At 52.8% G+C, this 14,713-nt stretch overlaps 1 protein-coding gene across 2 annotated transcripts in view; it reads right to left on the bottom strand.

The window, feature by feature from the left end:
• Positions 1 to 14,713, bottom strand: part of LOC130538571 (cadherin-24) — a 99,745-nt gene that overhangs the window by 65,199 nt on the left and 19,833 nt on the right. Inside the window, exon 2 of one of the 2 annotated variants that reach the window (XM_057056300.1) lies at positions 8,661 to 8,789. The exons of the other annotated variant lie outside the window; for it this stretch is intronic. The gene's annotated coding sequence lies outside the window, so the exon portion shown is untranslated. The remainder of the gene's footprint in view (positions 1 to 8,660; positions 8,790 to 14,713) is intronic. 2 annotated transcript variants of the gene reach the window in all.

Here is a 14,713-nt window from a genome sequence, read left to right as displayed (position 1 = left end):
AAACGGTCTCAGTCAAGTCGGATCACTTGTTGCTGTCTCTGAATGATGAGTCTGGAGCTCCATAAATCTCCTCTCGGCACCTCTTGAACCAGAAGTCTGTGGCAAAAGTTTCCTGGATATTCCCAGCGCTCCTCTTCTGCAGCTCCGTCTCAGGCTACAGTATATAACCAGGCAGAGCCGCCATAAAGATCAAATAAACTTTGATGGGAGGAGATCACAATGCCGGGAAACGTGCGGGGACGGCGTGTGGAGCCTGTGCTTTACCGCCCTGGCAAGGGTTCAAGCAGTCGGCTCTGATCGCTGTGACGCGTTGAAGAGGCTGAATAAACTAGCGGTGGCAGCGCTGATACACTGAACGCCTGTCAGCTAACGCTATATTCCGCTCATCAGTCAGGCCTCTCAAAGCAATGAATTATGCACAAATGCAAAGAGGGAAGGTTCATTCCGCATTAACGATCGCCTGTACGTGTCGGGGGATGACATATGGCAGCTAATAAAGGACAAACCACTTAGCTTTACTGTAGAAGCCAAAGAAAGATCAGAGATGATTGGAAAGTAATAGAGACAAATAACAAATCATTGCAAGGCTGATGAACTGAATAAAGCCACGCCACCAGAAGGTCGGTAAACTAATGGAGATTCACTAAATACATACGCTTTAAAAGGTCTGCTGCCTTTTTATTAGGCAAAGGTAAAAGATCCTTTAGCTGTATGTGAGCCAAACGCTCATTCCGATAGCATTATGAAATCCTTTGAAATGACTCGATTATTTGAGCCACTTCGCCTCAGAGGCCGACCGATGAGCCTTTGGAACAGATTTCATCATCTTGTTTTTAAGAGGCGGCACGAATGCCGATAAGATTTATTGATTAAATTCAGATCAGATTGTTGTGTTTCCGCTGTATCGACGCCACTGTCTGCTAGCTAAATACCAGTTATTGCTACGTGCAGGAACACACATAATAGTGTGATAAGAAGGTATTTGTGTCAGTTACAGGACAACCTGGGGGGAGACTTGATTGCTAATTCCTTAATCCTCCTGAAAAGACTGATTTTCTTTGGGTTGCGTCAGACAATTCTTAACATTTGGAAAATAATAAACATAGTTGAGCGGATCAGGTCTCCAGTCCTTTCCTAAAATAGAATAAACAGGTTGTCTCGCAAGCTAATTGTTCAAAGGCGGCACTGAAACTATATTTAATGAGCACTCGGTGATTCCGATCACATAATCTGGGCTCTGAACAATAATTCGACCCACTGTTACCTCGGGATTCCACGGAGCGTAGAAGCTAGCACGACGGCGCTAACCCGACCTTCCAGAGACTGTTGCCGGTGACAAAAGAAGCCGATGAAAGTCACGATAATGTACAATTTAAGCTCCTTTGGAGGTGCAGCGACAGTGAATAATCAGTGAGAAAAGCACAAATCAGCGGCGTCCACACGGAACGCCGCGGGAGACATTTATGGTCGCCGACCACCACAGCTGAGGTGGATTGTGGCATTTCTGTGGCAAACAAGTGACCCTGCAGCCATTTTATCGGCAATAATTTAAGTCTGCCGCCACGTGTGGATTGTGAGAGGCCGGCGGGGCCGATCGGCTCTGATGACCTTCACGCACAAAGGTCGCGGGACGTTCCTGCGGCGGGTCGCTCGTCTGGCTCCGGACCAGGTCTGCCTGGTGACGCGCTCGGCCCGTCGCTCCCAAACGGTGACTCATCAGATGCAACCCGATCTTTTCGTCTGCGCGGCTGACATTTCAGAGACCGTCCTCGGGGGAGGAGCTGCAGATGGACTCTGACTCGGCGAAGGCCGCGGCCCGGGCGGACCTAATGAATACGTGTCCGGCGAGGACCCGAGGAACGCTGCTTCTCCGTGTAAACTGTCAAAAGGGCGAACAGTTTCATCGTGGCTCACCTTCCGTCTCAAGCGTATAACAGGTTAATAAACGAGCCGTTAAGCGCTGCTCTCGGCTCGCCAGCGCTCGAAAACGGCGACGGTTGTTTACCGCTCGAGTGCTGGACGAGGAGCTCGCCAAGACGGCGCCCGGAGGTGAGAGAGGGTCATTTCAGAGGCGGGTGAGCGCGACAGGACCAAGGTTAGCCGGCGTATTATGCGAGGCATTAGCACAGGAAGAGATGGCGTGTTTGAGCAGCGCGGCGGCCGTGATGGCGGCTGAATAATGGCGCCCGGCGCGCCGCCTCAGACGCCTCCCGTTTCTTTTTCTTCACATTTGTTTCTTGATTTCACCTTCTGGAGCAAAAGGAGAAACCGACGCACCACATCAGAGGAGGCGCCACAGTGGCGACAGGAAGTGAGTCCTTGAGTCCTCAGACAGAACCTCCATCTGATCAAGACTCCGGGTCTGGCGGGGGCCGGTCCAGCGCCGCTGGCGCCTGTGCTTTTCTCATGTGCGGTCCACTCCTGCCAGAACCGCCGCTCTTCACAATCCAGAACGAGAACAGAGCGTTCCCGTCTGCTCGGCCTCATTATCCCTGTTTTGTTAGCGAGACGCATCCCGAGGTTGTTGCACCTCTACAGCGCTGGTTCCAACCCGGGAACGCTAATGTGGGAGTGGATGTGCGCAGAACCGCAGCGTTTAATCCCCCCCCACACAGTCCCACTCTCCTGTGCTGTATACACCCCCCCCCTTTGGTTTGACTATCACGCCGCCGAGGGCATCTGTGTGTTTTTTGTCATTCGTATGATGTCGCTCCAATCTTCATTTCTTTTTTGTCCCTCTGTATTTGGGTCAGTTCGTTTGCTCGGCGAAGGCTCGCACAGAAGCGGCGGCGCCTTTAAGTCGCCATCTCCGGCGGGTCAGAGGCCGCCTGGGGTCAGATAAAAGATGATGGGATTTAGGCCTCATTTAGCCAAATTGATGAGTCCCCGCGGCGGCGTTCTTCCGAGGTCCTCCAGATAAACGACCTGCGGCTCTCCGGTCTTAGTTGCCGGCACCTTTTTGCGTGGGACGCCGCCTCCGTCTTCCCCACTATAAATTCTGTTAGCGTCAGGGCTTCCATGCGGCCCCACGCCGACATCAAAGAGGCGGCGCGGCTCCAAGGTCGCCTCTGTGACCGTCCATCCTGTTGCCTGAGGACGGGGCCTGACGTCGCCCCCCGGGACAAAAAACAACGACCAGCTCGCCACCCCCCCCCCCCCCCACTGCCAACAGAGGTCGCAGCCTTTAGAAAAAGCCAGTGTTTTGTTTTCCCCCCCATAAAAAAAACCACATCTCCGGCTGTGGAGGAGCTTACACTGTAATCCTGCATGACAGATTGAGTCTGCCCCCCCCCACCACCCCCCCCCCCCCCGTGTTCCTTCATTTCTTGCTAAAAACTTCTGAGGCGGCGGGTTTATGACCACGCATGCTCACCCTGGCGCCGCAGCCCAGGGATTTGCACTCCACCCCCATTTGAAGCGCGGGCCGCCGCCGAATGACGCCGACCTTGAACGCGCCCCGTTCCGTGCCGCTCACGCCGGCGGCGGCTGCTCGTCGTCTCTCAGGTTCTGATTTCACGGTTTTGGCGTCTCCACTTTTTGCCTGAAAAATGGAGACAGGATGATGAAATGGTCGTGGCCCTGCTGGTTGGGCGCCGTCACCGGGACAGCCTGGACGGCGGCGAGACGTCCCCCAGCTCCCCCGTTTGTGCCGCAGTTTGTCTGAAAAGTGCTTCCCGGGACGATCTTTCCCAAACGGCTTTGAGGAGTTTTCAACAGAGCCGGTTTCATCGTGACCAGAAGCCTCGGTGTGGAACATCAGGGAACCGTCGCCGTCTGGCAGCGGCGATCCGTTGGCAGGATAAATGTGGGACGTCCGGATCACATGTCTGGATCAAAGACGGGACTTTGATGACATTTGGCGAGAAGCTCAGAAAGTGGTTGGATAAGACGGGACTGATGGAGCCCCATGGATGGAGCATGTGGCGCTGTAAGACCGCCACATGCTCCTTCCACAAGCCCCGCCCCCCCGTGACTCCACCTACTGTCGCCAAATAGTTGCACCGAGATTCCAAAGTCTGAATAAAGAAAGCTGGAAGATGGGTTCGATTTGCCTGGCGCAGCAGAGCGAATCCCACTGGGAAGTCTGAGGGATCCGGATGCTGGAGCGCCGTGGAGATGACCTGGATTCCCGTCTGCACGCTCGTCAGGATGACCTCTCCTCGCCGGAGCGTTTATGTGTCCTGGGATCGCTCTATTAGGACTCCCTCTGAGCCTGATTTGCTCCGTCCTGATCCATCTATCCTCCTGTCAGTCCTGCTCTTTGTCTCTCTCCTCCTGCACAACCACTCATTCATTCCTAAGCTCTCTCGCCCCCCTCTCTCTCTCCCTCCCTGCATTAAGCATTTAAAGATCTTTCTGTGCTACCAGTTATCTCTCCATCTCTCTCCTCCATCACTCTATCTCTCTAATCTTCCTTAATCTTCCAGCCCAGAGTAAAGTGAGAATTAGTTTCTCGCTCTCTCTCATCAATCTCTCGCACCTCCCCGTCTTCGTCCACTTCCTCCTTTGTCCTCGCTCCCTCTCTTCTGCCCTTTCTGGATCATCCACACCAGCTGCTCTTCCTTAATCCTCCGTCTTGCTCAGTTCGTCTCTGCGTTCCTCACACTCTCGCCATCAGAGGTCATTCTGCTTCTTCTCTTCCCTGATCTCTCCATCAGCAGCTCCTGGATTTTTATTTTTTATTTCTTTCCCATCTTGTTTTCTCTCGCGAGTCCGGGCCACCCCGGGTCAGGCCTCCTTACCCGAGGTCGGGCAGCACATTTCAACCCAGCACTTGAGTGAAGAGCTAAAGAAACATAAACGCTCACTTTTTACGTCCCCTTTTCGTTCCCAAAGCAACTTTTTATTGTTCCACTTTTTCCGCTGTTGTGTTTTGATGAGTTTTTTCTTAGCGTGCCCGATTGCACTCAGACTCCCCCTCAACCTCTCCGAGCTCACAAAGCACTTTCAGCACCATCGACAGCGGCGCTGGTGCTGGTAGGCGGAGTGGAATTAATAAACTGCCATGTCAAAGGCCGGGAATGGAAAGAGTCCCTTTCAGCACATCAGCACACAAACCCAAAAATATAAAACATTCTCCCTGCAAAAAGGACATTTGTGTCATTTCACCTGTTTCATATTTTATTCAGTTTCGTTTCCAGCGGCTGGAGACGCTCAGCTGAGCTAAGAGTCCGCAGACTTTAATCCCGCTTTGCTATTTTAGCTGCTAATGAATGCTAACAGGCTAAAGTTCCCAGGAACTGTGGAGGTTTCCCAGTTTCAAACTGGTGTTGAATATTTTAAACCATATCTCCGAAAAATGTGTTCTCCACGGAGACGATTTCTGTGGCTGAAACTAAACAGAGAAGAAGGAATAAGTAGGGTGGCAGTAACTGTCCCATGGAAAGCAGCGTTCAAAAGCGTGTGGCGGCAGTTATGCAGCATTAGAGACCACGCTGTTAAAAATGCATCTTGTTCTAATTTTCCACCGTGCACGGGGCTCAATGTCGGAGCTATCTGTGGGAGAGGCAATCATTTTGTCCACTGCACACCTGATGTTATTTTCAGCACCAGAACCCCACCGGAACATTTTATTAAGAGCACAGGCTGCGTTCAGGAGAAGCGCAGCCATGAACGCGATGCATGAGCACCTGCCAGCTTAATGAGGGGCTTTTTAAAATTCCAAACGTTTCTTTTTATCTTCTGTGAAAAGGTATTCGGGCCTCCACACAGAACAAAACCTGCAACAGTGGGATCAAAGGAATGCGGGATTGATCCTACGATAATAACGCTGAAAACAAAAGTCAACATAAAGATTTGATCTTTCGGAGGATGGTCTTGTTGTGACGCTCCATGATTAGCTAAACACGCCGTTTGAGAGTACAGACGTTTACATTCCAGGTTCCCCGTGGACGCACAACAGCTGAATATTAATTTGGCTTTTTCCTCATTATCAGCGTGACATAATCATGATAAATGGAATCCTGCGTGGAGCCACTTCGGGGTTGAAAACCGAAAAGCAGCCAGAGTTAGCTACCGGCACATCAAGACAATATTGTGATTAATGTAAAGGAAACAAGTGTGTGTGTGTGTGGGGGGGGGGGTGACATTGAAATCACCTTCACTGGTAAACAGAGCAACGAGCTCAACAACACGCCCACAAAACTTCTGCTTCCAGTCCACCCGCTGTCGTTTAGCGCCATCACATGCTAACAACACAGGCTAACAACACAGGCTAACAACACAGGCTAACACCGGGAAAAGGTTCCAGTTCCTGAACAGGAACTCAAAATCCAACAACCACCTTTATTTCCTCCAAATATGGACATAAGTTACAATAATAAGAGCAATTTTTAATATAACAGCATTAACAGCTTCTGCTCTTCCTCGTTTACGGTTTTCGGAGCCGGTTTGTGTCCGAATTTCTTCCCTGGTCCCATAATAGTCTCTGCAGAACCAGCTCATAGCCTTCGTTTCACTCAGCCTCCATAGAAAATACATTCTGCTGTTGAAGCACAACCTTGAGCAAAGGCAAGGAACAGGCAGGAGTGGGAGAGGAGGAAAAAGCCACAAAAGGCAATAATGGAGGGGGGCAAGGCAAGAAGGAAGGAAGGAAGCAAGGAAGCAAGGAGTAAAGGAAGGAGATCAGTGAGCCTGGGATAAACAGATAAGGTGGGCACATCTGTGATGGGAGGAAATGAGAGTTACAAAGATGTAAGGATGAGAGGGAAGATTGGCATTTGGTGATCTCACTTCCTTCTCATCTTTCCTGCCCTCAGCAGGGGGGTGTTGGTGGTTGGGGGGGGGGGGGGGGGTGGGGGGGGGGTGGGGGAGGAGAGATGAGTGAAAGATAGATGAGGATCACATAAAGCTAAAATGGATGAGGCTAAAATGACAGCTGGGTCAGGATGTTTCCTCACACAGGAGCGGACCTGCCGGCTGCTGCAGGGACGTGCTAATACAGTCCGACCCGAGCCGCCGTTTGTGTTGCGGCGGCGGCGGCGGCGGCGGCGGCGGCGGCGGCGGCGGGAGGAAGTCGGGCGGCGGTCATTAGCATGCAGGCAACAAAGCATGAGAAATCACATTAACGCCGGAGAATGCTAATGGCAGCGATCGGCGTAATCACGGCAACATGGGCGGAGGGGTCGAGGCGACGGGAGGTCAGCTCTGCTAGCCTTTGATGTAGCTCCACCCCTGCTGATGCCAGCCCCGCCCCCCCCTCCCCCCAAAGATCAGAGCGCGCTCTCCGGAGGATGACTGGCGAGCGCCGCGGCGACCCTCTGCTAATTTTAACAACTTTCATCGGGTTTTGAAGTCGCCGTCGGAGGCGTCGTGACTCAGCGCTGCCTCCGAGCCGAGGCTGTTTCGTAACGCTCCCTCGTTTAAAGACCGGATGGGGGCGGGAAAAAACGTGCGCTCGCGCAATAACAGACGCCCCAACGGGACGCGGTGAAGCTGCATCCACAATCAAACCAATTAACCTGAGCGTGTCTGCGGGGACCCCTGCTGGGGGGGGGGGGGGCCGCCGTCAACGCCGTAACCCAAAGTGTAGCTGGTAGAGGGCATCTGTTAAACAAATCAGCAGGATGTAATCACATTTCACACCACGCTAATCACTTCAGCCTAATTTATCGCCGCTATGAAGACAATCTTTTGACGAAGACCAGATGAGGAGGAAGGGGGGGGGGCAGAGAGAGAGGTGGGGAGGGCTCTGATTTGTCCAGAGCTTCCTAATTCAGTCCTGGAAGCCCAGCAGAGGGACGGAGCCAACACCTCCCCACCCCGTTTTCCTGCTCTCTCCATCTCTCCTCGCCCTCCTGCCCAGGCCTCATCTTCACCATTCGAGTGCGGAGCTCTCAAAGTCCCTAATCCGGCTTCTGATACAGCGACGCCCAGCGAGGAGGGAGACGTGAGCGCCACGCGGGGGCTGGTGGAGCGCGAGGAGAGTGGCGGAAGATGAGAGGGCTTGTTAAAGGGGGGGGGGCTGATAGAGACAAGAGGGGTGAGGGGGAATAAGAGGGGATTGTGTGGCAATTGAACTCCGTCTGTTGGTCCCATCAAATTCCTCTTTAATTAAAAGTCTAAATCCTCCTCACTTTAAAGCCCCGACTTTATAATTAACGCTCTGATCTTGCCCCCCCTCCCCCTCACCCCAAAAGAAAAACAATTAAAAACTTTTTTTGGGCGATTTCTTTACTTCAAAAAGCCATTAATTTCAAAATGGCCGCCCAACAATGGCGCAATATGGAGGCAGACCCCCACTTTGCTCATTAGCCGCTGGTTAATTGATGCTAACGGCAGTGTTTACCGATGGGACGTTAAATACGGAAAACATTATTTTACTTCGTCTAATTAAGATCTTTAAAGCCCGGGTGGGGGGGGGGGGGGGTGGGGGGGGGGCGGTGGTCAGAGGGGAATTTCTGCATGTTTGAGATCATGAAGAGCCGTTTCCAGAGTTGCCCCTGTGGGTTTGTCTCTGGGTGAGGGGGGGGGGGGGTAGTCATTTTGAAGTTCTGGGACATTGAATATGAGGACAGGAGACGCTGGAACGCTTCAGATTCCGAGAGCTCCATTTAAATTAAGGCTGTAATCATTTGAATAAAAGCCGCTGACGCACATCCCTCCACTCAACGAGCACAAAGGAGCGGGTCAGAACAAACCAGAGCAGAAGGTACCGTTACCTCTGCTTCTGTTCTGGAGGGTCTCCAAGCACAAAGTGCTCTCACTTAGCGGGGTCATCGCATGAGTCTGGTCCCAGCAGACCAGTTCCCAGGACCAGCTCCAGGTTAAGGATGCACTCTGAGCCACATCTGAAACCATCAGAAGATGCTATTAGCTGAAGAACCGTTTCCAGAGTCCCGTGTTAAATGTGACCCGAACGGTGCCGTCAGACGGGACAAAAGCGCCCTTAAACACAGCCGATGTGGCGGATTCAGCCGCGGATTCATCAGGCGGCAGCGTCGGCCAACGAGGCTCATCTATCAAAACTCCATTACCCAGCATCCATCACAGCAGCTCCCAGCAGTAACAGCATTCACCAGCGGGCCAGAGACACACACAACTTCCTCTGCACTAACTTTCTTCTGGCCTCCTTTCTGAAAACAATTTTGACTTTTATTTCCTCCCGAGTCTGTCTTCCTATATCAGGTTGGGGGGTTTTGGGGGGGGGTTGATAAAAGGCTGGTCTCAGTGGAACATGGGTGAGAGGTATCCTGGTGGCTCTCAGCCGTCATGCCGTGAAGCCCGCTATGAAAAATTCAGGGCAGCTGCTGCCGCCACCAGAGAGCCCCCCCCCCCCCCGTCATTATGCCACTTCAGGTACAGGCAGCTCCTCCAGCCAGTCTTTTGGGAGCGTTCTTCCCCTCCCAGCTCTCACTTCCAGGCATTATCACCATCTTGTCAATATTCAGCCCACCACCCCTGCCTCTATTCCAATTTCCTCATTTCCATTTCCTTCTTCCTCCCCTTCATGTCTCTTCTTCTGAGCCAGGCGGGGCGTGATTTGACCCTGATTAATAAATCCCATCTGCCACGACGGTGCGGAAACAAGGCGCAGACGCAAAAAATAATAATTGATTTCTTTTCCACTCAGTTAGGGTCCTTTTAAAACCATCCGGAAAGAAAAGGCGCGGGAAAAGCATGTCAAGTTATTAAGATGAGTGATGATGTCATTAGCGCAATTCCCCTGAACCCGTCTCAGCGCCTTGCTAGCATGTTCGCGACGCACCGAGACAATTTGATTAGCACTTTTGCAATATGTGGCTGCGGCGCCGCCGCTAAATCAAGTCTGTCGCGTGGGGCAGGGCGCAGATGAAGTGCCGCCACGTGTTGACTCATAAATTAAAAGATCTGTGGGTGCAACTCGCCACCAGCGCTAACACACCAGCGCTAACACACCAGCGCTAACACACTGCGTTCTGACAGCCACGCAAATATCAATCCTCATTATTATTGAACGGAGCTGCTCCCAGATTCACCGCCTATATCACGCGGTCGCCCCCGCCATTGTGATTGTACAGATACTCGTCCTCGAAACGTCCCCGCGCCACCGTGAAAGACGTCTCTGGGACATGACGGCAGCAGTGAGCTGTTGTCTCCATGTGAATGAAGCGAGTATGTGGCTGCGCGCCTCTCGCATCTTTTCATGCTTCTGTACTTCCGGCTACACTTTAGTCTCCCCGCTCTCTGTATTCATTCCTCAATCGCCATCACTCCCGCCCCGTCCAAGCTACAACCCCCCCCCACCCTATTGTAAGTCTGGCTGCCAGAGGCCGTTTTCATTCAATTAGGAGCCGAGAGTTGCTGTTATTGTTACCGCTAATAATGTGGAGCCTGCGTACAGCTCGCTGCCAGGCTGTCACGGGCTCGGTCATCAATAGGCGCCATCCCTCATCTCCGTCTCCAGCAATCAGCAGCCTTATTACTATCGTCTGAGAGGAGAGGAGGGCACACACACACACACACACACGTAGGCAAAGTGTTCATGCAGGAGTGTGTGTCTGTAGACAGAATAAGACAAGGAGGGGGTGGATGGATGGATGTAGAGCCTGAGGAGGAGAGACTGAGAGATGGTATTAGAAGACAGTGGAGGGAAGGGACAGAGGAGGAGTGTAAGTGTGTGTGCGTGTGTGTGTGTGTTGGTGGACGATGGTTGGGAGGTGAGCGTGTGAGTGTGTGGGTGACAAAGAGACAAAGGCCGCGCAAGTTAGAGGGACTGACGAGATTACTATGCACACTGTAATGTTTGTGTGTGTGTGTGTGTGTGTGTGTGTGTGTGTGTGTGTGTGTGTGTGTGTGTGTGTGTGTGTGTTGGTTGTACACAGGGAGACTGAAGGCCCCTCCAGGCTGTGTGATGGGGTTTGAAACCAGGACGCACAGTGATGGACATGGACGTAATTGGTGGAAACTAGCTCAGTTTGTGGTCCCGTGAAATTGGATACAAAGTAGTCCTCTTACTCTGTCTCCCTCGCTTTGTCTCTCGTTGTCCCACCCCACCCCCCCACCCCCACCTTCGTCCTCTTTTTCCGCTCCTTCGGGTTTCTTTTCTTGTCGCTATTGCCCTCCGTAGAGCCGAGGCGACTCCTGAAAGACTAATTTCCTTAGGGGCGTTTAGGGTTCTTTCCACCACAATCACAGCCTCATCCTCACTTCTTTTTTTTCTTTTTTCGGTGAACACACACTCGGGGTGTGGGTCAAAGGTCACAGACCAAACCCAGCGTCCGAGATTTCCACGCGCGTCTCAAGCATGATCTTTAATGTTCCAAAGGGGGAAACACAGAAATAGCCCGACCTTCACATAAGGTCACGCCAGAGTTTTCCCCATCAGATTCCATGTCGCGGTAATTTGGTAAAACAAGTTTCAAAGTGAGACGACTTTTCTAAATGTCAGCCTGCTGCGTCATGAGATTAGACCCAACATCTGCACTTTATTCTGAAATCTCCGCTGGCCACCGCCTAATACCTTTTAGATTAATGAACAAGGGAAAAAAGGCCTAAAAATGGCTGCATTTATCCCGCCTGTCTCCCGGAAGAAAAAAAAGGAAAAGCAGCACAGTAAACACCCAGTTGGTTTCCTAACGGGCTAATAAGACAGCTCCATTGCTCAGGCAGGAAGGTGTTCAGTTTTTCTTGTCTCCACGCCATCACTCGTGATAAATAGCAGCAAACTGAGTGGAACAGTCTCGCAGGCCCCCGACTCAGCACGTTTCCGGCGCCGCGCAACGACGAGGCGCCAAGAGACACGGTCTCACGGCCTCGCCGGTTCCGAAGCCAAAGGTTGATCGCTGCTCCGAACTGCACCTCGACTCCCGCGCTCGCTCGTCCGTGGGCGGTACGAGCGCTCCGAGATTAGCGAGGTAATGAACTCGAGTTCTGTCTGGTAAAGGCCGAGCTCATCGGTGGAGTCAGAGAGGGAGTTCCTCCAGAGCGGACCACGCGGCGCTGTTAGCCGTGCACACGTACATGCGCTGGCATCGAGCTACGAATGACTGAGAGTACTGCATCCGCTCACCCAAACATAATCACACAGTCTCCCCCCGCCCGCCACTGCTGTGTTTGTGGGCTGCGTCTCAGGGAAAAGCGATAGTTCCCAGGCGAATAGCTCAGTTATAAATACGCACTGGGAACTAGATCCCTGAAACAAAGCACCGGCGCAGAGGGAGTGGAACTCGCAACCCTCCAGGTGTTGCCTTTTCTCTCGTCGCCAAACACATTTGGTACATTACAACAGCTAAAAAAGAGCCAATCTTTGGGACGCTTGTTGCCATCTTCTTCATTTTTGTTGATGCCCAAATAAACTCCACGCGGCTGCTTTTAATGCCGCCGACGCCGGCAGCACAACACGGTGCGGTTGATTTGCCTCCGTTATTACGCCGGCGTCCCCTCAGCGGTGCGAAAACACCAAGCCCACCCATCACGTGCGTGACGGATACTGTAGAGGAGCGCGGTGCCTTCGTGTGCCTGTGAAAAAGCGCGTAATTTCCTGCTCAAAGGCTGCCCGAGTGACCGAATCAGACGGTCTGGAGTTTCATTCTCCTCGCTGTTTTTCTCCGGCTGCTTTTTGCTGAGCGTGCACGCCCCGGTTTAGCATCACCCTGCTTCGCATTCATGCAATTCCAAATATTCATGCCAGGGAGCCTCCTCGCTCCACCACGGACCCCCAGTGTTGGCCACTCAGCAGCTTCACCGGAACATTACTCATTCACTTTGCCCCACTCCGCTGCATCACCGGGAGCTTTCGTTCGATACCGAGCCCTCCGTTTCAGAAATCATCCCGCTCTCATTCAAAACACGGGCGGCGGTCATACATCAAGCGGTGGCAGGGGCTTATTGGGCCTAATGCGCGGCGGAGTCACAGTGCATCACAACAGCGGTTCCCTTAATTGGAAAAGTGTCTCCTATTCGGGGGCATGATTAAAATGTGGTGTGCTGCCTCGTGCCGATAAGGATTATGAGAGATGGGGCGATAGGAGGAAAGCAAGCTCAGAGGAAGGACAACAGAGGAGAGGCCCCCGAGGCCCCCGAGGCCCCGCACGCTAGGTCGCGATCCAACGCCCGCAGGTGGCCACCAGCCGTAGGCAGAGGGGGGCGCGTGGAAGCGAGCCGAGGCCCGTGTCGACCTCTGCTGGGCTGTGATGTGGGAGGGTCTCGGCCCTCGTAGCAGGCGTCGTTTCAACGCAACCTATAGTTAAAAATGACATTTTCGGCGCCGGCGGCGCTAATGTTCACAGGTCACGATGCGCAGCAGCGAAAAACCTGCCCCCCCGCCGAGCCTCTTCAGCTCTGCTCACTGGGCGATGAATATTTATGCTGCATGGCTGCTGCCGATACTCACGCATGCGAGAGCGAGGCTGCGGAGCGATGCCGCCTGACCGCAGGGTGGGTGTGTGGGCGAACAGTTTTTCCACACTTGTCCACTCTTCCTCGGTTCAATCATGTGACGGACCCTCAGGTAGGACTTAGAGTCGGCATGGAAACAGGCTTTGGCTGACCACTCTGGCAACCCTCCCGTTACTGTACCTCCAGGAGGCCTTTGTGGCCCCCCACTCCCTTCGCTACCCAGGGTGGACGCTCGCTCTGGGTAGATTACGGCTTCCTCGGGGGCCAGGCTGGCTGTGTGGACACACCGAGGCCAAGTTGCTCAAGGGGGGGTCCAGAAACACAGCTGGTCTGAGGGGAGATAAATTGGAGGCAAGTGGTGTGGATAGATCACTGGTAGCCGGGGGGGGGGGGAGCAATGGTTTTATCTAAACCCAACAGGAATTAGTGAAAAGGATGCTGTTAATTGCCATGTTTTACTGGTCCCTACCCAGTTGGACCACTTTATACTGGGATTTAGGGAATGTCTTCCAGGATCCTTGAAGCTTTTGGACCACTGCGGCTTCTCTGAAGGATCATATTTGCAGAAAGTTAATGTTCCGGGATGCTGATGTTACAGTTCTGCAACATCCTGCTGGTGGAATAACTGTAAAAAAGACTATTGTTCCAAAAACGATACCTCAGAATAGAAACTTAAGCGACGCGAGACACTCTGCGGCATGAATACGGCTAAACTTCATCATTCCGGCTCCAAACAATCAGCTGCACACCTCAGTAATCTCTGCCAAACCCAAAATGAGTTCTCCTTTCACTGTCTGGGAGCGGTGGGCTGAACAGAGCCGGGGTAATTACAGGGGGCAATCACTTTGATTGCAGAAGGATTTTACAGCAATAGGAGGCATCGGGGAAAGAATGGCTGGCGTTTCGCAGCTTGTTTTGCAAACAGCAAAGAGAGAAGGTTTGTTTTCACCCATAAATTGTCCTCTGTAATTAGACATTTTTAACCACGGGCTTCGTGAGCGGGCAGCAGTCGGGCCTCGAGGTTAAGCTCAAAAGCTGGGAACCGGCCCGTCATACTGGCAACGAGTCCGACTGGATCTCCGCCTGCGCGCTAACGTCCAGCCTGCGTCTGCGCAGGCAGAGAGCCGGACGCCTGGACGCCGCGCTCCAGCAGCCATCGATCCGGGGCCAGAAACTTGGCCACGACGCTATCGGGCTTTTAAAGTGTCACTTTCAGAAGGAAATGGATTACCATGGTGGGATGGGGGGCGAGGAGAGGATAAGATATCCGAGGACAAACAAGCTCTGTAATCGAATCAGTCCTGTTAGGAGCTCCTCACTCGTGGCTAAACAGCTCACTTCAGTACATTAAGACGTACGCGTCCAACACAAGATCACACCTGTCCTGTCGGTTTAG

Source organism: Takifugu flavidus, chromosome 15, assembly GCF_003711565.1.
Source record: "Takifugu flavidus isolate HTHZ2018 chromosome 15, ASM371156v2, whole genome shotgun sequence".
Taxonomy (NCBI): Eukaryota; Metazoa; Chordata; class Actinopteri; order Tetraodontiformes; family Tetraodontidae; genus Takifugu; species Takifugu flavidus.
Note: the sequence above shows the minus strand (reverse complement) of the source record. Positions and strands in the feature narration are given on the sequence as shown.